This window comes from Salvelinus fontinalis, chromosome 28 (genome assembly GCF_029448725.1).
Source record: "Salvelinus fontinalis isolate EN_2023a chromosome 28, ASM2944872v1, whole genome shotgun sequence".
Taxonomy (NCBI): Eukaryota; Metazoa; Chordata; class Actinopteri; order Salmoniformes; family Salmonidae; genus Salvelinus; species Salvelinus fontinalis.
Genome location: NC_074692.1, coordinates 30,431,254 through 30,456,308, shown reverse-complemented (window position 1 = coordinate 30,456,308; position 25,055 = coordinate 30,431,254). Strand labels below are relative to the sequence as shown.

Sequence of the window (25,055 nt, the reverse complement as noted above, 5' to 3'; positions counted from 1 at the left end):
TGACAAAGCAAAAACAGGTTTTTAGAAATTCTTGCATATAAAAAAGGAAATATCACATTTAAATAAGTATCCAGACCCTTTATTCAGTACTTTGTTGAATCACCTTTGGCAGCGATTACAGCCTCAAGTCTTCTTGGATATGACGCTACAAGCTTGGCACACTGTATTGGTAGTTTCTCCCATTCTTCTCTGCAGATCCTCTCAAGCTCCGTCAGGTTGGATGGGGAGCGTCGCTGCACAGCTATTTTCAGGTCTCTCCAGAGATGTTCGATCTGGTTCTAGTCCGGGCTCTGTCTGGGCCACTCAAGGACATTGAGAGACTTGTCCCAAAGCCATTCCTGCGTTTTCTTGGCTGTGTGCTTAGGATCATTGTCCTGTTGGAAGGTAAACCTTCGCCCCAGGCTGAGGTCCTGAGCACTCTGGAGCAGATTTTCATCAAGGATCTCTGTACTTTTCTCCGTTCATCTTTCCCTCGATCCTGAATATCCTCACAGCGTGATGCTGCCACCAGCATGCTTCACCATAGGGATGGTGTCAGGTTTCCACCAGACGTGACGCTTGGCATTCAGGCCAAAGAGTTCAATCTTGGTTTCATCAGAATAGAGAATCTTGTTTCTCATGGCCTGAGAGTCTTTAGCTGCCTTTTGACAAACTCCAAGCGGGCTGTCGTGCCTTTTACTGAGGAGTGGCTTCTGTCTGGCCACTACTATAGAGGCCTGATTGGTGGAGTGTTGCAGAGATAGTTGTCCTGCTGGAAGGTTCTTCCATCTTCACAGAGGATCTCTGGAGCTCTGTCAGTGACCATCGGGTTCTTGGTCGCCTCCCTGACCAAGGTCCTTTTCCCCTGATTACTCAGTTTGGCTGGGCTTCCAGCTATTGGAAGAGTCCTGGTGGTTCCAAACTTCTTCCATTTAAGAATGATGGAGGCCACTGTGTTCTTGGGGACCTTCAATGCTGCAGACATTTTTTGGTAGCCTTCCCAAAAATCTGCGCCTCAACACAATCCTGTTTCGGAGCTCTACGGACAATTCCTTTGACCTCATGGCTTGGTTTTTGCTCTGACATGCACTGTCAACTGTGGGACCTTATATAGACAGGTGTGTGTATTTCCAAATCATGTCCAATCAAATGAATTTATCACAGGTGGACTCCAATCATTGTAGAAACATCTGAAGGATGATCAATGGAAACATGATGCACCTGAGCTCAATTTAGAATCTCATAGCAAAGGGTCTCAAATACTTATGTAAATAAGGAATTTTTATTTTTTAATATATTAGCTAATAAATCATTTATTTAAAACATGTAAAACCTGTTTTCTCTTTGTCATTATGGGGTATTGTGCGTAGATTGTTGAGGGAAGAATTATTTCATCAATTTTAGAATAACGCTGTAACGTAACAAAATGTGGGAAAAGTCAAGGGGTTTGAATACTTTCAAAATGCACTGTATGTGCATTTATGGCATGAAAAACATTTATTTGCATTCACCAGCAACATACAGAGTGTAGAGGGACAGCTACTTAGTGCCGGCTCTAGAGGGGTGCAGGGTAGGGCATTGCTAACCCAAAGTGATAAGTGAGTCAATGTTAAACTAAGATTGCAGGATATTACCTTAGAAACAACCAAAAGTGTTCTGTCTGCTCATCCATAAATATCATCCTGGAACCGACCCTGCAGCCACTCAGTACATTTTCTCAGGGACGACCGTTAGCATGACGTCTTCGTTAGCTCGCCGCACCACCATGGACAGCGTACTGCCTGACTGGACAGCATCACTCACCTCCTCTGTGGTCTGGATGTCCTGCCCGCTGATGCTGATTATAACATCATGGTTAATCATGCCAGCACTGTATGTGAAACATACAATGGAGACAACAATTAACATACTACACACCACCTAACCTGGTCCCAGACCTGTTTGTGTTCTTGTGCACTCTATTATACAAAACTCAACCTCAAAACCATTCTCTGACTTCTCATTTCATGCCCTGGAGAAACATGCATTGATTTTTAGACTAAGCTGTACATGCTGTGCCATTTTCAAGAGAAAGAGCGACAAAGAGAGAAAGAGTGAGAGAAGTCGGTGGCTTCAAATCCAACAGATCATAATTATTTCTGCACCATTCTCTACTTTTGTAGCGTTAGCCAGGCTAGCTTATTATTGGACCACTGGAACAAAATCTATTAGCCTTTGTTTGAGAGGGCTGCTGCATGCAGGTTTGTGTTCCATAGCTGTGGGGGCTACTTAAGGTTATGACCAACAACAACACAGCACACAGCCATTGAGACAGATGTAAGCTCCTGGCTGGCCTTTCTGCATGGTGTAAGAGAGGTTGCGTCCCAAATGGCACCCTATTCCCTATATAGTGGCAGGTTAACATTTATTGTGAGCAATTTCTGCTAGAAAGGACAGCTGCAAAGTCAACATTGGCTTTATTGTAACAATTCATGAATTCTTTCTTAGCTTTTTGGTCTTAATTTAAGGTTAGGCATTAGAGTTAGCATTGTGGTTACGGTTAGAGTCAAGGTTAGGTTTAAAATCAGATTTTATGCCTTTGTAGCAGTGCCAGCTAGTGACCACTCTGCAGAGCTGCCTCCACGACAAAAAACGCGAACCTGCGCCATTTTGGGTGAAGCCAGGAAGAGGAAGTAATCAGAAACCTGCTTGTGGGTGGCTGCTGGCTGGAGTGTAGAAGAGGTCTGGACCAGAGTTTAGAAAAACAGCCTTGATATTTTCCTTTGAAAATATCCTGATGCCTCCAAACCCCTTTGTGCACAGCACAGCTGATAATTCATTTGACCAAGACTCAATGGGTCTACAGACAAGTATCCAACTGCGCAGCAGATATCATACAGATTTGTTTCAAGTTTAGTCTAAAACCTTTTAATAGTGAGTATTGCTACTCTATTCCTATTATGCTAATACTTACTATTTACCCCATTTAAATTGCTTTGTTAATCTGAATTTCATAACTTTACAATTTCAAAAAGTGCAATGTGACTGTCAGATTCAGGTCAGTAGGCCACTCAAATTGACTATTTATTAACATAATACACAAAACTATTATCATCTGTGAATAACATAGTTATGGTGATATAATCATTTAATTAGGCCTACTAGGGATATAGGTCTTCGCACTATATGCCAATAATGAGAAATTGTCTAAACTTGACTCAGCTTGTGTACTAAATAGCACCCTATTCCCTAATAGTCCACTACTTTGACCAGGGCCCATTGGGTTCTGTTCAAAGTAGTGCACTATATTGTGGAATATGGTGCCAATTGGGACTCACCCCTGGAAAGGTGATACCTTCTGACCAAAAGCAGGTGTTTACTCACAGAGCTGAGAGTTAAAGCATCCACTCAATACATTTTTTATACAATACCAAATCATCAGAAATCTGAATGAGAAAAGCTATCACTAAATGCACATTAGGTGGTATATTAGTGAAATAGGTAGTGAAGAATTAAGTCATACAAACCCTTGATTTTTCTGTCGTATGAATCGGTAAGGAACTGGTGTACTCTGTCTGCAGGAATTGCAAAGGATATTCCTGCTCTGACCTTCAGAGTATTTATGCCGATGACATCCCCATCCTTGAAACACAAGTACAAATTGAAAATAACAAAGTTTGAATATAAACAGAACTGTAGCATTAAAATATTACATTTTAATTGAAAAGTTACTTTGAAAATGGCAAACATTTTCTGTTGTTCTGTTCTGTCATTTCCTGCTGTTCCAATAATTTGATGTTTTCATGTGTGACACTAAGCATAGTAATTCTTATTGAGTGAATAAACCGAATGGGACATTTGTATCCTTTGGTGAATTTGAAAGGAAAGCAGTATTTTTACAACATAAAGCTTGAGCCCACTGCCTTGATATGTAAGTATTTGTGAAGAATTGTGTTTCATATAAATGCACTGCACCATTGCAATGTAGTGTATTAGTCTTCTTTTTATATTCCACAAGGACTGGAAACATAATAATAAAGGGGGCAAAAAAGCCCTTAACCTTCGTCAAGGGCGACTGTAGGAGTATTTTTCTGCTTTGAGATCAATAGTCAAACATAAGTCTGCAAAAATCTAAGAATGACTTCCGTGGCAGATTTTAAAACAACAGAGATGTCGCAGCAAAACATAGAATAATGACCTTGAGCATAAAGCCCTATATAGAAAACATAGAATAATGACCTTGAGCATAAAGCCCTATATAGAAAACATAGAATAATGACCTTGAGCATAAAGCCCTATATAGAAAACATAGAATAATGACCTTGAGCATAAAGCCCTATATAGAAAACATAGAATAATGACCTTGAGCATAAAGCCCTATATAGAAAACATAGAATAATGACCTTGAGCATAAAGCCCTATATAGAAAACATAGAATAATGACCTTGAGCATAAAGCCCTATATAGAAAACAGAATTATGGCCTCCCGGGTGGCGCAGTGGTCTAGGGCACTGCATCGCAGTGCCCTAGACGCCACCAGAGTCTGCGCCACCAGAGTCTCTGGGTTCGCGCCCAGGCTCTGTCGCAGCCGGCCGCGACCGGGAGGTCCGTGGGGCGACGCACAATTGGCATAGCGTCGTCCGGGGTAGGGAGGGTTTGGCCGGTAGGGATATCCTTGTCTCATCGCGCTCCAGCGACTCCTGTGGCGGGCCGGGCGCAGTGCGCGCCAGCCAAGGGGGCCAGGTACACGGTGTTTCCTCCGACACATTGGTGCGGCTGGCTTCCGGGTTGGAGGCGCGCTGTGTTAAGAAGCAGTACGGCTGGTTGGGTTGTGCTTCGGAGGACACATGGCTTTCGACCTTCGTCTCTCCCGAGCCCGTACGGGAGTTTTAGCGAAGAGACAGGGTAGTAATTACTAGCGATTGGATACCACGAAAATTGGGGAGAAAATGGGATAAAAAAAAAAGAAAAAAAGAAAAGAAAAAAAAGAAAACACAATTATGACCTTGAGCATAAAGCCCTATATAGAAAACATAGAATTATGACCTTGAGCATAAAGCCCTATATAGAAAACAGAATTATGACCTTGAGCATAAAGCCCTATATAGAAAACAGAATTATGACCTTGAGCATAAAGCCCTATATAGAAAACAGAATTATGACTTTGCAAATCTCTTTCCTAAATGAAAACATAAAAATACTCAGCATATGTTGATTACATATTACATACCTCTCAAATACAATCTAAAGCAGTAAGTCCCCCAACAAGTGGTCACCCTGAGTTGCCATAGTGTAAAAGAACAGAGCAGTAAACAAAAGTTAATGGCCATTGTATTGCACTGCAATGTTTAATTCAAAACAGAGACAAGAAGAGACAATGGAGACATACACTCTTAGAAAAAAAGATTCCAAAAGGGCTCTTTGCCTGTCCCCATAGGAGCACCCTTTTAGGGGGCACCCTTTTTCTACCAGGAACCAAAAGGGTTCTTCAAAGGGTTCTCCTATGGGGACAGCCGAAGAACCCTTTTAGGTTCAGTATGTATAGTATGTACAGTATGTAATGATATGTAAAGAGATGCACATGCGGTAATATAATGCTCCAAATACTGCTGCTTGGCTGCCACATTTCACATGTGCATCCTAAATTGCACCCTATTTCCTATATAATGCACTAGTTTTGAACAAGGCTCTAGTCAAAAGTAGTGCACTATTCATGGAATAGGGTGCCATTTGAGTTGCAAGCCTATGACCTACATTGATGATGACGTCCGTCTGGATGTACTCCATGTGAGTCTTTGAGTGCCAGTTCCAGGCCGTTCCAATGGGCCCTGCTGATTCATGTCATGACAGTGTTCTGCAGGGAGAATAACGGTTAACCAAAGCTTCAATTTCAACTTATATCCAGTGCTGGCCTTTTTCATGTTTTTGTGATCTATTTGTGGTTCCAATCATTCTTTCATTTGTTCACACAAGAGGATAAGATTTGAGCATGTTCTCTCTCTTTACCTGCAGGGAGAAGGGACTGTCCACCGCCACCACAATCTCCCTCAGCCACAGGTCAGACGAGTTGCCCAGCAGGACTGGCAGTGTACTCTACAGAACAAGATAAACATAGAGATCATATAACTTCTAGAATTCATGTTTTTACTGACCAAGATGGCTGAGTTTTTCCTCATGCTAGGATATACATTCTAGTGTTATTTTTAATTCTGTAAAGATTCACACAATGGGAAAGACTTTTAGACCGCTCTGTTAATACATTGGCCCTTTAACAGAAGACAGTCCCTTCAGCACTGCATCATCAGTAAGGCCAACAAGGCACTCTCAATTTAACCTTCACACCCAGACTAATCCGGTCTCTGCCTACCTTCTCTTGTCGTGGGTTGAAGTATTTTTATTGCTGGAATCTGACACGTAGTGTTTATTGCCATTGCCAGCCCTTCTAGGGAGTAAAGCCTTGTTCTATCACAGCCTCAATTTGAAGGCAACTTTTAGGCTCTGCTACTCCCTATAAAGGCTTAACGTCTACCATCACAAATCCATCCTATCTAATCCTCTGCGTTTGTATTCCACACAAAAGTTTATAGTCTTCTATAGTATAGTGTGCAGAGTGATGGGCTGAATCAAAATGGTTGTCTTCCTTGCGTGTTTTGGCCCTGGCCTGGAGTGGGTTTTAGTTGACTGTGTTTTGGTCAGGGATCCCATAATGCCACACAGAGGAGCTGTTTACACAAGCGGCTGTCATCGCGGTGACAAATGTTTTAGTTACAGCAACATTTGCGAATACTGGAAGAAGAAAAAAGGCTGAAGCTTTGAATTTATAAGACCAGAACCAATAGCCCCTACAGGGAAACCTGACAACAAATTGATCATGTCAAGGAGTGGAATCTGATTTTAGTCAGGCGAAAGGCCCTCGCTCGCTGACTTTCCCCCTGTAGAACATCTGCCAGACTGTTTCTGTAGGATTAATTAACTCTCTGCCATTTCAATGCTAGTCAATGATTTCAAGCCAGCAGGCCAATGGAAAATACCAAGCAGAATTTAGCATGAGGACCTGTGGGATGAGAGAGAGGGCCGTTGGAACAGCCTCATTTTAGGAATGAGGAGGAGGAGAGAGAGGACTCACATTCGACTCAATTTTGATTCCATTTCCTTGACGGAGGCATCTTATTGAACACAGCTCTTCAGCTCCACTTTGATTCTCTGCTTGTAGGAGAGGACATGGGCTTTGGTGACTATCCAGCAATTCTCTGACACGATGAACTCTGAACCACTTGACACAGGGACCTCCTGGTATAAAAATGGGAACCTGAGTGATAAAGACACCAATCATGTTGCTGTCTAAAGTTACAACAACCATCATATGTTGCTCTCATGATACCGAAACACAGAGGAATCAGTTCCAACGAAGGGTTTAAAGGGTTTAAGAAAGAAAAAATCCATTATTGACTGTAACTGTGTTAGAGGAGTCACTTCAATATGTTGCTGCTGAACGCATTGAAGATTACATTAATGACAGAAAGTGTAAAGGACTCCAATACCAAGCTGCTTGTACCTTTTGAAAAGCTTTAGGTGTACAACAGCTGGGGCTATCTTATCCACCCCATCAGCAATGAAGCTGAATTTGTTCAGGGCACCTGAGGGGGAAAAATACAGAGAGACAGAAAGAAAGATTTATTCATGTGAAACAGAATTCCGGCGTAGACATTCACCTTGGAGGTAGAAATGACATACATTTCATACATGAGTATGTTAAAGCTGTAAACATTTCATATTTATTGGGATAATATTACTATATGGCATTTTTTAAATACAAAAACGCATAAATTCTGTCTGACTTTTTCAAGTTATAAAGTAGTGGCCGGGCAGGGCAAAGTGGTAGGCTGAAGCCCTCTGAGCCTGACATATGGGTATGCACATTTTGAGATAATGTTTTTATTACAGCTTCTTAAACATCTTTGGCAAAACAAATGGCGTGTTCACCACAAAAGTGCATAGCGTAAACGTACATGCCAGGGTAAGTCACTATCCTTCTACCTGTTTGCTGGCATGGCTTGTCAGGTTGGTTATCAGCCTCCAAATCAGCATGCTTGGCTGGCGGCAGACCACATGTGGAGCTACCTCTATAGGCCACCTTGCTCTCCTTTTCCACTTAAAGGTTCATTATGACTCTCTGTTACATCAGGGGAATTGTAAATCCTTGCCACCCATAGCTATTCCCCTGCAGTATCTTCTCCTCCTGTTATAGGGCATGTGTTCTCACATGAAGGCTACAACACGCTGCTCTCACACGCACATTCACATGTAGGCTACTTTTCCTAAAGCTTCTGTGCACTACACAGTTTTCTTTAATACATTCAGACACATGATTTTGAGATTGATATTTACATTGCAGAACAATGAAATAATCTCTGTGGAAATGCTAATTTGGACAGGTAACGTTACTCCTTTTGACATAGAACTGGATTGGCAGGACATCAAAAAAAATTCACACCACAAAACAACATCATCAAAGTTAATACTATACACTCTCTAATCTCTATGCCATTTTACTACCAGACCAAAATGTTGAACACTTTCTCCATAATATGACTATCAAAAGTTGGAGAACCTGTCCTTCCACTGGTGCTGTCAGAGACCTGGGCCCGTTGGGAGCCTGAGGTTGCGTCCAAAATGGTGCCCTATTCCCTTAGCAAAGCGCATGTCCTCCTGCCTGAGGATCTATCTATTTCAGCCATCTATTTCAGCCATCTATTTTCCACTTATAGAGGGGGCTGGTGGGAGGAGCTATAAGAGGACAGGCTCATTGTAATGGCTGGAATGGAATAAATAGAACGGTGTAAAACATGTGGTTTACATATGTTGGATACCGTTCCATTAATACCATTCCAGCCATTACAATGAGCCTGTCCTCTTATAGCTCCTCCCACCAGCCTCCACTGACCACTTGTCACTTAAATCTCGTTGGATTGATTGCTTTCATTTTACTCCTGCTACTCTTTCATACTCTTGTTTTTGCCTGTTGTTTTTCCCCGTTAACGTTCAATGACCCGTCAAACACACCTCGGTAATGGCTGAAGTGGGCTCAGTGGAATACATTGTCTTTCCGTTGCATCTATAAGAACACTTAAGCTTTGTCTGAGATTAAACACATCCTCTCGACGCTTACATCACAAGAAAGAGATGAAAGATAATTTTATTTTGATAAGTGTTCATTTTTTGTGGAATTGAAAAAGTAATAATTTTAATAGAGTGAATTCGGACTAACATCTATCCAACATATTGGCCTAACACACAATACATTTCTGAAATCCCCAAATGTTACCTTATCACACATAAAAACAAATGTTGATATCGTATTCACAGGAGACATGACACACCCATTTGTGTACAATGAGTCAAACATATATTTTCTGTTTACATTTGGAACAGCAGGTTAAAAAAACTGGCACACCATTATTATAGTCCTCATGGTAGCCCACTGACAATTCATTTAGGTTTTGTGTGACTAGGAAACATAGGAGGATTTCAGAAATGTTATCATGTGTTGGGCTAATATGTTGCATAGATGTCTGAAGAAGTTACAGAGACGGAAATGCAAAAGGTGTCCCATGTTTTCTGAATTCACTCAAACAGTACTAATAACAGTACTACAAGAAAACAACTAACAGGATATAGTACAACAAGAACCAGAGCCCTGCCTAACCTAACTACAGGGGGTCCCCAATATAAACTGGATCTCTATCCTCTGTTGGAAAAGCCTATAAGACTGTTCCACTTTAGTTACTCCATGCTGTCATACTTTAGCTAGCTATGGTTGGTAAAGCAGGACACCTAAAAACTGACTGGATTACAAAATGTAAACATAAAATTGGCAAATTTTTTATAACAGTTTTATAACCTTAACATTAAAAAACAGAAAATAAACTATGTCACTGATCTTACCTTGTGCTTCGCAGGGTCACACCAATGAAGTGATTTGATTTTGATCATGTTGGTTCTCTACAAGGGATTAGTAACAATAGTTTTGGTTTTCTCTTGTCACACCAAGAAATAAACGTGTCAGGATTACATTGTCCCCCCAAAAATTAAATATAATATTTTTTTAAATTAAAAAAGATGACATTGTCCCAGTTGATATGATGTCCCACCAGGGGTGAAAGTAGATTTAATTTCTTACCGGTCCGCGAGCGTCTAAGACACTCATCTCTGCCTTGACAAAATGTAAGTGTTCTCCTCAAACCACAACGCAATTTGGACCGTATACCACCCGGTTTCCAGTCAATTCACAAATGTTTTTTGTGGCTGACATGCAGTAATGTTTCATAATGGTGTAGTAGACTACAGTTTTTTGGGCATGTTGTAATAATTGTGATAGACTCACGTTTTACTGGTCCGGCGTACCCCCACTATTTATTTTACCGGGACGCCTTACCGTCTTACTTTCACCCCTGTGTCCTACTCTTTCCGAATTCACCCAACAGTTGAAATGTTTACAAATTAGACGCTCTGATTTGAAAGCAACTTCTGAAAATGAACACTGATTATAGTGATATTATGTATGATCTTGCAAACAATGTAAAATATGTATAGATATGTGTAATCTAGAGCGAAACTTTTAGATTTTTAATCCGAGGGTATCCTGCTATTGCCACACTTGTTGAATTATGCAGCAGAACATGACACCAACATTAATTAATGAGGCAGTCTAGACAGCACAGGTGAGTTAGGCCTAGACAGAGCAAGTTTTTGGTGGTTACAGCCCTGTCTCACCCCTAAATTATTCATATATGCAAATACATACATACTGTCTCCCTAGGGTCCACTGCCAAACCCTGATAGATGGCCAGAACTTGGAATGCCTTGTAAAATACGAAAATGCTGGGTCCACTGCACACATCACAAACAGAGCATTTCAGATGACATGCTCTTTGAAAGGATTCCTCTAGATATTATTTGGAAAAGGTTCTCAGCTAGTTTATTTGGCCATTTTGAAATATAATTATATTCAAATTTGTTATTTAACTTTAGTGAATGTGCCATCCATTACTGTGATGTTAGGCCATATTAAAAAGTTATACTCCTGTTTGTTAGGCTAATACTAAACTATAACCTCTGTAACAACCCATAGAGATATAAGCATAACAAAAACAGCTTTTGTACAGTGAGCACAAAACAGCACAAAAACAGTCAATAGATTCAGTGTGGCTACTTTTGTATGCTGGTGCTATTACTTCGAAATGCTCAGGAAAGGTGATTAAATAATGTGTTAACACCTTCCTTGCCTGTAGTGTACATATGAGGCTGTGTGGACTGTATCAAGCATCTTAGAGTAGGTGTGTTGATCTAGGATCAGGTCCCCCCTGTCCATTCTTATTCATTGTGATGTAAAAGGAACATCTGATCCTAGACCAGCATTCATACTCTAAGATACTATGAATTCAGGCTCTGTTTTTTTTACTGAATAAAGTGTTGAATGTTGCTGCAAAGGTACACAGCTCTGTTTTGTATGCAACTCTGGCTCCCATGTGGAGGAATCCTGTCATGCAGTGAAGTCTTTATCTTAACCCCTCCACAGAAAAGTACAATAATGCAACCATCTGCAATAGGATTGTGAGTTTGCTCAACAACATTTTCACACACAAAACTTTTTGTTTTACAGTGTATGGGCTGCTTCTCATTTTGGTGATTACTCAGTCCAATCACCTCATTGTTGTCCCAGTCTGTTAAACATGATCTGATACCTTCCAAAGCGTACAGTAATTGGAAGCCATGTGGTTTGCACACCTGCTTTTCTCAGAAGCCATGTGGTTTGCACACCTGCTTTTCTCAGAAACCAGGAGGGGATCTAATGCATGATGCATTTCTTTATTTCTCCATCCACATTCCACTGTGGCTATAGCAACAATAAGTAACCACTTGTTATTAGTAACAGGCCTAGATTGTGTTGCAATGGAGACATTTCCATATAGGCTTTCTTTCTTTCATATAGGCATAACAACAGTTTTGTTGAAAATAATGAAACCATCACAATGTTTACCACTTTTGTTACTTGGCTATTACAGAATGGAACAGCAAACTTTCATTGGTTATCCTCTCAGATGCGCCTGGTATGCGCCAATCCATACCAGATCATTCACTTCTGCTCTCTTTGACTACTATGACTGTGTCCAATTCACCCCAAACAGTGCTAGTAAGTAATAGTGTTCACCCCAAAATGCCACCCTATTCCCTATCTAGTGCACTACTTCTGACCATGGACCATGTAGGCCTGTAACAATGACCAAATATCAATTTAATATGCTCTGGATGCATGCTAGATGAGGCAAGAAAGAAACAGGGATTGTCTGATCATATTGTAAAGAAGACGCTAATCTGCCCCTACACGCTTTGTATTTCCTTATCATACGCTATGTTAACACAATCAACCGTAATCAAATATAGTTAAGCCCTCCTTTATTCAATGAAATACAATTTTATTGGTGCCCACTTGGCACAGGACGTCAGTTCAATGTCTACGTCGGTACAACAGAGCTGATTCAGCCCGTGTGTGCCCAGTGGGTGGGCTTGGTTGGCAGTTATGTAATGTTGTAAAGTTCTGCCAAGGGTCTGGCAGAGGTGTTTTTTCTCCATTGGAGAATAAAAACGGAATCAAGCTTTTCCTTACAAATTGGATCACAGAGCGAATGAAATGTGAAGTATTCCTCAGTAGACAGTAAGATAAGATGATGTCTTGACCTTAGAGAGAAGCAGCAGCAGTTTAGCCTTCATGCTTTATTCTGAAATAGGCTAATTACAATCTCTGACAGACAGGGCATAGGCTACATGCAGCATGGCTTACACATTGCAGCAGAGCATAAATACCCATGTTGGGCCATCTTGACAGGCAATTAGGGCTGTAAAATCCAGTCATTCAACAAGATATTAAGCAGCGTAGCAACTAAATATCTGTATATAATTTGACATACTTCTTAGAGCCTGCAAGAGTCTTATTCAGGAATAATATTTTATTTTTCTCCCTCATCCTATCAGTGCAAGGTGCAAATCTGAAAAAGGAACACTATCTGTCTCATATAAACGCCCAAATGAGTTGTGCATGTGACCAATTTAGATAGCAGTACTTGTTTTGGTTGTTAGGCCTATAACAAAATAACAAAACCATTCCAATAGCCTAATTATTCAAATTATTTGAAGTAGTTTATAAATGAAGTTGCGCTAAGCAGAAATCGCTCTGCCATTTCCTAGTTGCAAAATGTTAATAGTTTGCCTAATTTCAGTTTATGTGACAAAATAAGATCGTATAGTGCAGAGAATCATTGTACCATCTAAACCGCTGTGAAATATATTTTATGTAAACAAAAATATTGTATTTTAAGCTGTTGGAAGCTGGTGTACAAAACCAAAAGTAGAAGATGCAAAAATGAAATTTAAGAACGGGAAGCATAGAAATAGCGCAGATAGAACAGATCTAAAGCTTCAATGAGAATGACAGATCTATAACTCACATTTCTATGTGAAGATGGTCAGGTCAACAAAAAGTTACATATTGCCACTGAAACACACATGAGAAAATACAGAAACACATAAACAAATGTCTTTAGGCTACTTTGTATGATTGACTGGAAAATAAGAAATGTAGCCCTGGGCTATGAAACATTTCTTCCTTTGGCCCTAACCCACCACTAGGCTACTTACCCGCATCACAGTGACCTTTCTGAATCAATATGACTGAGGGCTTTTTACTGAGTTCTGCCAGATTGTTTTTAGTTCTCAAGCAGCACATACTGGGGTAAGTCCTTCCATCACTCCCACACACAGGCTCTGCAAGGGTGCAAACACATGAACCGCGAACTCCCTCTGGATATTCGCATGTCATCCCTTTGTCACAAATGTAAATTCCACGCTCCACGCCCAAGGTCACCTTCTCCAGACGCAGCTGTCCTTCAGGACATCGTAGTATTACCGCGACTCAGTTGCGGCAGGTCAACGGGAGGCATCACAGATCTCAGGATGCGAAGTATATACATTTGCATATAGTGTTATATTTGTTAATAAAAAAACAATATGCAAAAACTTATCATACAAAATAGTATACCAAATAACACATACAAACTTTATACACAGGAGTATATACATTTAAACAAAATCCAAAAGGCTTCACAGGCATTTAGGGTAGAGGTCGACCGATTATGATTTTTCAACGCTGATACCGATACCAATTATTGGAGGACCAAAAAAAGCAGACACTAATTAAATCGGCAGATTTGTATATATATATTTGTTATAATGACAATTACAACCATATTGAATGAACAATGAACACTTTTATTTTAACTTAATATAATACATAAATTAAATCTATTTAGGCTCAAATAAATAATGAAACATGTTCAATTTGGTTTAAATAATGCAAAAACACAGTGTTAGAGAAGAAAGTAGAAGTGCAATATGTGCCATGTAAAAAAGCTAACGTTTAAGTTCCTTGCTCAGAACATGAGAACATATGAAAGCTGGTGGTTCAATATTCCCAGGTCTTCAATATTCCCAGTTAAGAAGTTTTAGGTTGTAGTTATTATAGGAATTATGACGCGTCAACTATTTCTCTCTATACCATTTGTATTTCATATACCTTTGACTATTGGATGTTCTTATAGGCACTTTAGTATTGCCAACCTAATCTCGGGAGTTGATAGGCTTGAAGTCATAAACAGCACTGCGCTTCAAACATTGCTAAGAGTTGCTGGCAAACGCAGTAAAGTGCTGTTTGAATGAATGCTTACGAGCCTGCTGCTGCCTACCACCGCTCAGTCAGACTGCTCTATCAAATATCAAATCATAGACTTAATTATAATATAATAAACACAGAAATACAAGCCTTTGGTCATTAATATGGTCAAATCCGGAAAACTATAATTTCGAAAACAGAACATTTATTCTTTCAGTGGAATACAGAACCGTTCCGTATTTTATCGAACGGATGGCAACCTTAAGTCTAAATATTGCTGTTACATTGCACATCCTTCAATGTTATGTAATAATTATGTAAAATTCTGGCAAATTAGTTCACAGTTCGCAACGAGCCAGGCGGCCCAAACTGTTGCATATACCCTGACTTTGCTTGCACTGAACGCAAGAGAAGTGACACAATTTCCCTTGTTAATATTGCCTGCTAACATGAATTTCTAAATATGCAGGTTTAAAAATATGTACCTCTATGTATTGATTTGAACAAAAGCATTGATGTTTATGGTTAGGTACATTTGTGCAAAGATTGTGCTTTTTCGGCAATGCACTTTTGTTAAATCATCATTGGCGAAGTTGAAGTAGGCTGTGATTCGATGATAAATTAACAGGCACTGCATTGATTATATGCAACGCAGGACAAGCTAGTTAACCTAGTAATATCATCAACCATGTGAAGTTAACTAGTGATTATGTGAAGATTGATTGTTTTTTATAAGATAAGTTTAATGCTAGCTAGCAACTTAACTTGTCTCCTTGCAGCCACAAGGTCCTTTTGACGCTGCACTCGCGTAACAGGTGGTCAGCCTGCCACGCAGTTTCCTCGTGGATTGCAATGTAATTGGCCATAATCGGCGTCTAAAAAGGCAGATTACCGATTGTTATGAAAACTTGAAATCGGCCCTAATTAATCGGCCATTGCTTTATCGTTTTTCAGACTATGCAGGACACGGATATTGTCTCTTTCGAAGTAACCTCGCATTAAGTGCAGAGGCTAAGAGAATCCAAACTTTGTCATGGCCCCAAAAAGTTGATAGCCCCTGTACATTCGTAACAATTAATGAAAATGTTCAAGTAATTCTTCTGTTCTTGTTGCTTACGCCTGTCTATATCACCTACTTCCTGTCTTATCTAAATTGAACAATTGTGCCTTCTTTGGAAAGAACTCACTAGATTCAGACGTCAATTCAACATCTATTCCACTTTGGTCCATGGAAACATTGTTGATTCAACCAGTGTGTGCCGTTGGGAAAATGTCAAGGTCCAGCTTCCAGTTGGTCTATTTTGCAATTTAAATGTAATTGAAATTATGTTTCCAGTGGCAGCCTGATGATGTTGAGCTCCCTCTGTGTTGTTCAGTCCTCTGGTCGGTCCCCCCAGGTAAGCTCCCTAGAATGCAGCTGCGTGAGTATATGTAGAGCATTTGGAGAAGAGATCCACAAGAAAGAACCCTCTTTCACCACAGCAGTCTTCTGTGTGAATGATCAACAACATTTATAGTACTGTAACTCACGTGATGACATATTACAACCTAGGCCAACTTTTTTGGGATTGATGATTGATGATTTCAGTGGGTTTACTTAAACCTTTCTGCTTGAGTTATTGACCGGCATATCAGTATTAGATTATGTTTGATTGATCAGGACAAGGTATGGGCTGCATGATATCTGGACTTAAAAAAGGCAAACAAATACAAAAGCTTAAATAAAGTAAATTAATAATGCCAGTAACTTTACGTTATATTTTTCCACATAAAGCTCTCACTTTACCACTAATAGCCATCTATCAAATGTCACCAACCAAACAACATCATCAATCCATCATACACATCCACATGCATATTCTAACATGAGCAAGGACTATGTATTTATCCTAGCCTGAGGTACCTGCAGTGTCATTCAGCACAGGGCTGGGTTTTATCTACTAGGCAGCTGAAGATGGGTGTGGGTAGTCTTCGTCCTGTGTATTGTAGGAGACCCTTTACTCTGCAATAAAAATACACAGTCCTGGGTTTGATGAAAAGGAGCGAAACCCACCTGGTGTATTCTAAGCATGTAATCTTTCATGCCGTCCCTAGGAGGGGTGCGTCACTTGAGTGGGTTGAGTCACTGACATGATCTTCCTGTCTGGGTTGGCGCCCCCCCTTGGGTTGTGCCGTGGCGAAGATCTTTGTGGGCTATACTCGGCCTTGTCTCCGGATGGTAAGTTGGTGGTTGAAGCTATCCCTCTAGTGGTGTGGGGGCTGTGCTTTGGCAAAGTGGCTGGGGTTATATCCTTCCTGTTTGGCCCTGTCCGGGGGTATCATCGGATGGGGCCACAGTGTCTCCTGACCCCTCCTGTCTCAGCCTCCAGTATTTATTCTGCAGTAGTTTATGTGTCGGGGGGCTAGGGTCAGTTTGTTATATCTGGAGTACTTCTCCTGTCTTATCCGGTGTCCTGTGTGAATTTAAGTATGCTCTCTCTAATTCTTTCTTTCTTTCTCTCTCTCGGAGGACCTGAGCCCTAGGACCATGCCTCAGGACTACCTGGCATGATGACTCCTTGCTGTCCCCAGTCCACCTGGCCGTGCTGCTGCTCCAGTTTCGACTGTTCTGCCTGCGGCTATGGAACCCTGACCTGTTCACCGGACGTGCTACCTGTCCCAGACCTGCTGTTTTCAACTCTCTAGAGACCGCAGGAGCGGTAGAGATACTCTTAATGATCGGCTATGAAAAGCCAACTGACATTTACTCCTGAGGTGCTGACTTGCTGCACCCTCGACAACTACTGTGATTATTATTATTTGACCATGCTGGTCATTTATGAACATTTGAACTTCTTGGCCATGTTCTGTTATAATCTCCACCCGGCACAGCCAGAAGAGGACTGGCCACCCCTCATAGCCTGGTTCCTTTTTAGGTTTCTTCCTGTGTTTTGGCCTTTCTAGGGAGTTTTTCCTAGCCACCTTGCTTCTACACCTGCATTGCTTGCTGTTTGGGGTTTTAGGCTGGGTTTCTGTACAGCACTTTGAGATATCAGCTGATGTAAGAAGGGCTATATAAATAAATTTGATTTGATTTGATAATCCTTGGAGCAGATGCATAATTAGGAGACAAAACAATGCTGCATAGAGAGATCAGCTCAGTCTATGATTTTTATAAATATAGCCTGTTTCAGTTGTCATTGACAACTGGACAACAAATATTAAATTTTTTGTGTTATTATTTTTCACATTATTACATTTTAAAGAGGAAATGTATGATGGCGAAAGGAGTGCCTCTGCCTATCACACTCGAGCTCAAGTTCAAGCCCTGCTCTACCTTGCACGCTCTTGAGTAGCCTAAATTGTAATTGCAATATGCCTACTTGTGTAGGCCTGTAGCACGTGTCAAACTCATTCCACAAAGGGTTCGAGTGTCTGTGGGGTTTTGCTCCTCCCTTGTACTTGATTGCTGAATTAAGGTCACTGATTGGTAAGGAACTCCCCACACCTGGTCGTCTAGGTCTTAATTGAAAGGTAAAACCAAAAACCAGCAGACACTAGGCCCTCCATGGAATGAGTTTGACACCCCTGGCCTATAGAATACAAGGTCCCATGTTGCTAAGTAGGTAACCTAGCTTACCCGTAGCCTGTTTCCTTAGACCAAATACTGATATCCTGATGCCTAGTCATCTTACCCCTATACATATTTACCTCCATCACTCGTGTCCCTGCACATTGTAAATATGGTATTGGAACTGATCCTGTATATACAGTAGTATGCTTACTTACTTATTGTGTTCTTTATATTTCTTCTTATTTCTCTTTTTTTTAATAGTATTACATTGTTATTGATTATTGCATTGTTGGGTTTTGAGTTTACAAGAAATGCATTTCACTGTATTTTTGCATGTGACTTTAAAACTTGAAACTTGATAAAGTTCAGTTTGATTAAATTCATCTTTCCATTTTTTTGTGTCTTTTGACGACATCGTCAGAGAAACGGGATGTGAGTCATCTGATGTGTTTGCTGTGCCTGACTTCATCATACTAATACAGATCTGCGATTTGCTGGAAATCCTGCTGACCCAAATAGCACCGCAGGGAAACTACCAGCTTGGTCCAGGATGTTAACCATAGATATTACGCTTTTTCCATGTACATAAACCGCTGAAGACAGATTTTGGATTAAGACAAGTCAGAGCTGACCTAAATTCATGTCCCCCACACACCATGTATGCTACTGTACTTTTCTGCACCTACAATTAAATGTATATATTTTTATTTAAAATGTATACATGAATGTTGGATTATCTTGGTGATCTACAACATAACATTCTGTATAAAATGTGTGTGTGCACTGACAGATAATGTATAATTTTGACAGAGTGAAGCTTACTTTGCATAGAAACACATCACAGAATTTTTCGTCTTACAATTTGGCTTATAGATGAGCAGAGGTTGCGCTTGTATTTTCACATGGTAACCAATGGCCATATAGTTGTGTGTGTGTGTGTGTGTGATGTGAGGGCCCAGACAAAGGTGAATTTGGCTCCTATTACTGTCTACAGTGACTGTGCTGTGAGCAGGAGATAATTGGCTTAGTCATGGCACTGGCACGGTGGGTCATGTTCAAGGCTGAGTGCTCACATCGGGGACAGTTGAATTCAATTGTTTCAGTGTCAAAATACTGTACCGTGACCAAAAAAAATCACAATTTATACTTTCTGAAGGCACTGTACTGTAGCAGGGCTTTCTTTGTCAACAGATGAAGTCAAAACAGACAGTTACCACCAGCCAATGATCTAGTCAAGTCACTAAACCTCAAGACCGAGTCGTGTCCAGTCCGAGTCCTTTATACTCGAGCCACGAGTCGAGTCACAAGTCCCTTGGTAGTGCTAAAAGCTGTGGTCCAACAATTGTTGAAGCTACATTTCGTTACATTCGTGTTGAACATTTGTAAAGCATGACTCAGGCACATACTCTACACAGACCGGTGGCCATAACCAATCAGAGCTGCAGTAGGCCTATAATAGACTATTGCCATATATGGATTTGTGCCATTCACTTTGAACTGGACTCAGTATGATTACAGTATGAGCGGTTGTGAGTAGATGAGCTTGTTTTGAGATCAAAGCAAGAGCTGCATCTAGCCAAGTGTGCAAATTTGTTCATATTCTTTGCTAGTTAGTGAGTTATTAGCCCAGTGTCAAGAATGGGGGAGTGATTGCTTCCTACAAGAGCACAAAACGTGTACATTTCTAGACATCTTTGAAGTAAAAATAGCTTTTTTATCTTAAAGGGGAAGTGTTGTATTTTGAGACAAGCTTGAATAAGCTAAGTAGCCAATAGGCAGAGGGTAGCATAATTTGTCTGATTCTCTGTAATAATCGTATAGGAATGATAATGAATTTTATTTTGTAATGTTGTTTCTTGCATCAAACAACACAACATCATTTTAAATCACCTTGTCTGAAGGACAAGTGGACAAACAGGTTAATGTCAAGCCCTGCATGTTTTTTCTTTTTAAGTCTCATGGAATGTAAGCCTACATTGAACACCACACATTGTCTGTTACTGTAGGCTGAATGATAGAACAGCTATTTCCATGTTAAAATGTTATGGGATGCATTTTCTCCATTGTTTTTGATGGTAGGCTAATCTGGTAAGCCTACATTATGATCAAATAGCCACGTAGCCTACTTGGCCACGTAAAACTGTAACTTCAAGTGGGTAAAGGCTCAGAATTTTCACATTGTTCAAGTTAGCGCTCAGCAGACCTGAAAATATGCCCAGTGCCGAAAACAATTAGAGGGAACATTGCTAGTATGTAAAATTGTTCAACAAAGAGAGATTTCCTGACAATAAACTCACTACCAGTCGAGTCCAAGTTCGAGTCTCCACTTGTCGAGTCCGAGTCGAGTCACGAGTCATGAAAATCCTCCTGGACTCGAGTACTATAACACTGACATCAGCTAAGTATAGCTGAAAAACGTGATATTGTACATAAAATACTGTAGGCTTGCTAACTTAGTTGATTCCATCAGCAATAATGAAGAGAGGTTTAAGAATGTGTGCTGCTGTAAAGGGTGTCATGTTGGTTGCTTAGCGAGTACCACTTTTCCCTGATTCGGCTTATACCGAGGCTTGAACTCAGGACCTCTGCCTCGCAAACACACGTGACCGCCCTCCTGAAGCATCTCTACCCGTCGCACAAAAAGGCCTTCTTCATCTGCGCAAGGTGCAACTCTTCAGGCTTAGGAATTGAGTTTTACAGATCCCCATCTTCTACACTATTTGTTAGTCTCTTGCTGCATCATCATATGGTCAGACACAATATCATCCACACAACTGTCTGGTTGTGTAGGAATTAGGAGATTGACCCAATGGAGGATAGGAGTTAGTTCTATCCTTATACAATTTTGATTGGTCAGAAGACATTATAAGACGTTGCTTATTACTTTTATTATTCCGTGTTATTACTTTCCTATTATATCTACATTTTCTTTCTCTCTGCATTGTTGGGAAGTCAGCATTTCACTGTTAGTCTACACCTGTTGTTTTACGAAGCATGTGACGAATACAATTTGATCAGATTATTTTTTCATCGTTTGATGTAATTTCATCTTTTTTGAAGTAAGTAAACACTAATATAGACAGACACATGCTCTTCAAGGAGCTCCACTTTAAAGGCCCATACTCAATCGAGAGACTTTGATCATGTCCAGACATGGTTAAAAGGGGGAGACATGAAAAGCTAGATACTTGAAAAGGTTCTATTGAGACATGGGGTGGCAACAAAACCTGTCACAATGCCCTTCAATTTCACTTTGCCACAACCATAGTTTAGAAGTTCCTCTAACTTGTGTCTACAACACTAAGCAGGGGATGCATTATGCAAGAAATACATTACAATGGGGTGTAGATTTCTGTACAGTACAGTTATTCTTGTTAATCATGTTTATTGTGTGAATTTCTCAATTCGCCATACAATTGCGTGCGTTGAGTCTTAAGTTCATAACTATTTGAACTTGATTTGAACTTCTCTGGCTAGCAAGATGTCCAACATCATCAATATGATCTTCAAACCTCTGATAAATCAATGACAACAAGGATCAAATAAGTCCTTTTAACATGAATGATTCAGTATGCGCTGAGAAACATCTTTGATTTTGTGGACAATCATTATGACACGCTGTACTTCAGCTGTACACCTTTGAAGTACAGAAGCTTTCAACACTTTAATTTCCCCTCAACTTTTTCAGTAGGCTAAGCATATGATATGTGTGATGGCAGGCTTGTGATTTAACAATAGAAAGCAGTCACGCAACAGTTTTTAAATGATCAAATTGTTTGTCTGTTTGATGCTGAAAAAACGTAATTTAACTATTTACAAGTATATATATATACTGCTGTCTGAAGAAGAGTCGGTTGATACGTGACACTGCTCATTCTCTTACAGCTCTTTGTTCACTTTACCTATTTTGTACATAATGTATGCAAACTTTCTGTAAATTCCTCTGTCTTTAAATGTTGTCTATCATTAGCAGCACCATATCTTCAAGTACAATTTTGAGTATGTGTGAATGTACTTGGCGAATGAAGTTGATTCAGATTCTAAATATACCTATCATAGGCATGTCTGCTTCTATATGTATTCTCTGTATACAGTGCATTCGGAAAGTATTCAGACCCCTTGACTTTTTCCACATTTTGTTATGTTACAGCCTTATTCTAAAATTCATGAAATCATTTTTTCCATCAGCAATTTACAGACAATACCCCATAATGACAAAGCGAACAGATTTTTTTGAAATTTTTGCAAATGTATTAAAAATAAAAAACAGAATTACCTTATTTACATAAGTATTCAGACCCTTTGCTATGAGACTCGAAATAGAGCTCAGGTGCATCATTAAGAACCCACAGTTGACACTGCATGTCAGAGCAAAAACCAAGCCATGAGGTCAAAGGAATTGTCCGTAGAGCTTCGAGACAGGAATATGTCGAAGCACAGATCTGGGGAAGGGTATTAAACAATTTCTGCAGCGTTGAAGGTCCCCAAGAACACAGTGGCCTCCATCATTCTTAAATGGAAGAAGTTTGGAACCACCAAGACTTCCTAGAGCTGGCCACCCGGCCAAACTGAGCAATCGGGGGAGAAGTGCCTTGTTCAGGGAGGTGACCAAGAACATTGATCACTCTGACAGAGCTCTAAAGTTCCTCTGTGGAGATGGAAGAACCTTCCAGAAGGACAACCATGTCTGCAGCACTCCACCAGTTAGGCCTTTATGGTAGAGTGGCCAGACAGAAGCCACTCCTCAGTAAAAGGCACACGACAGACCTCTTGGAGTTTGCCAAAAGGCACCTAACGACTCTCAGACCATAAGAAACAAGATTCTCTGGTCTGATGAAACCAACTGTACTCTTTGGCCTGAATGCCAAGTGTATCGTCTGGAGGAAACCTGGCACCATCCCTACAGTGATGCATGGTGGTGGCAGCATCATGCTGTGGGAATCTTTTCAGCGGTAGGGACTGGGAGACTAGTCAGGATCGAGGGAAAGATGAACGGAGCAAAGAACAAAGAGGTTCTTGATGAAAACCTGCTCCAGAGTGCTCAGGACCTCAGATTGTGGTGAAGGTTAACCTTAGCGTTAACTTCACTAGGGTAGGGGGCAGAATTCTGAATTTTGGATGAAAAGCATGCCCAAATTAAACTGCCTGCTTCTCGGGCCCAGAAGATATGATATGCATATAACTGGTAGATTTGGATAGAAAACCATCTAAAGCTTCCAAAACTGTTACAATAGTGTCTGTGAGTATAACAGAACTGATTTGGCAGGCGAAAACCGGAGACAAATCCATTCAGGAAGTAGTTTGTTTTGGGGTTTTGTAGTTTTCTATTCAATGCCATTACAGTATCCATTGACTTAGGACTCAAATTGCAGTTTCTATGACTTCCACTAGATGTCAACAGTCTTTAGAAATGGTTTCAGGCTTGTATTCTGAAAAATGAAGAAGTAAGAGCATTCTGAATGAGTGGACCCTAAAGTGTCACAGAGCTTTTTCATGCGCGCCACCGAGAGAGTGCCTTTCTTGTTTACCTTTTAAATTTAAGACGTTATTGTCCGGTTGAAATATTAGCGATTATTTCGTCTAAAAACAACCTGAGGTTTGAATATAAACATTGTTTGACATGTTTCTATGAACTTTACGGATACAATAAAAAAAAAAATGTCTTCCTGTTTTGACTGCGTTTGAGCCTGTGGATTACTGAAGAAAATGCGCGAACAAAACGGAGGTTTTTGGATATAAAGAGACTTTATCGAACAAAAGGAACATTTATTGAGTAAATGAATGTCTGCTGAGTGCAACCATATGAAGATCACCAAAGGTAAGGGATTAATTTTATCTCTATTTCTGACATGTGTAACTGTTCTACTTGGCTGGCTACTGTCTGTAATGATTTGTCTAGTGGGCTATGTTCTCAAATAATCGTAAAGCATTTTTAAAATCTGACACCGTGGTTGGATTCACAAGACGTTAATCTTTAAACCTATGTAAAATATGTTTTGTTTTCTGAATTTTTATAATGAGTATTTCTGTATTTGAATTTGGCGCCCAGCAGTTTCACTGGCTGTTGAAGAGGTGGGATGCTAACGTCTCACGTGCCCAAGAGAGGTTAACCTTAAGGACAACAACCCTAAGCACACAGCCAAGACAACGTAGGCGTGGCTCCGGGACAAGTCAGAGCCCGGACTTGAACCCGATCGAACATCACTGAATAGACCTGAAAATAGCTGTGCAGCAACGTTCCCCATCCAACCTGACAGAACTTGAGAGGATCTGCAGAAAAGAATGAGAGAAACTCTCCAAATACAGGTGTGCCAAACTTTTAGCGTCATACCCAAGAAGTCTCAAAGCTGTAATCGCTGCCAAAGATGCTTTAACAAAGTACTGAGTAAAGGGTCTGAATACTGATGTAAATGTGATATTTCCTTTATATATACAGTTGAAGTCGGAAGTTTACATACACCTTAGCCAAATACATTTAAACTCCGTTTTTCACAATTCCTGACATTTAATCCCAGTAAAAATTCTGTGTCTTAGGTCAGTTGGGATCACCACTTTATTTTAAGAATGTGAAATGTCAGAATAATAGTGGAGAGAATTATTTATTTCAGCTTTTATTTCTTTCATCACATTCCCAGTGGGTCAGAAGTTTACATACACTCAATTAGTATTTGGTAGCATTGCCTTTAAATTGTTTAACTTGGGTCAAACATTTCGGGTAGCCTTCCACAAGCTTCCCACAATAAGTTGGGTGAATTTTGACCCATTCCTCCTGACAGAGCTGGTGTAACTGAGTCAGGTTGGTAGGCCTCCTTGCTCGTA

At 40.3% G+C, this 25,055-nt stretch overlaps 1 pseudogene; it reads right to left on the bottom strand.

Annotated features, from left to right (window-relative positions):
- Positions 1-1,683: 1,683 nt before the first annotated feature.
- Positions 1,684-20,859, bottom strand: LOC129825769 (serine protease HTRA1-like; annotated as a pseudogene).
- Between the last annotated feature and the right edge of the window lie 4,196 nt (positions 20,860-25,055).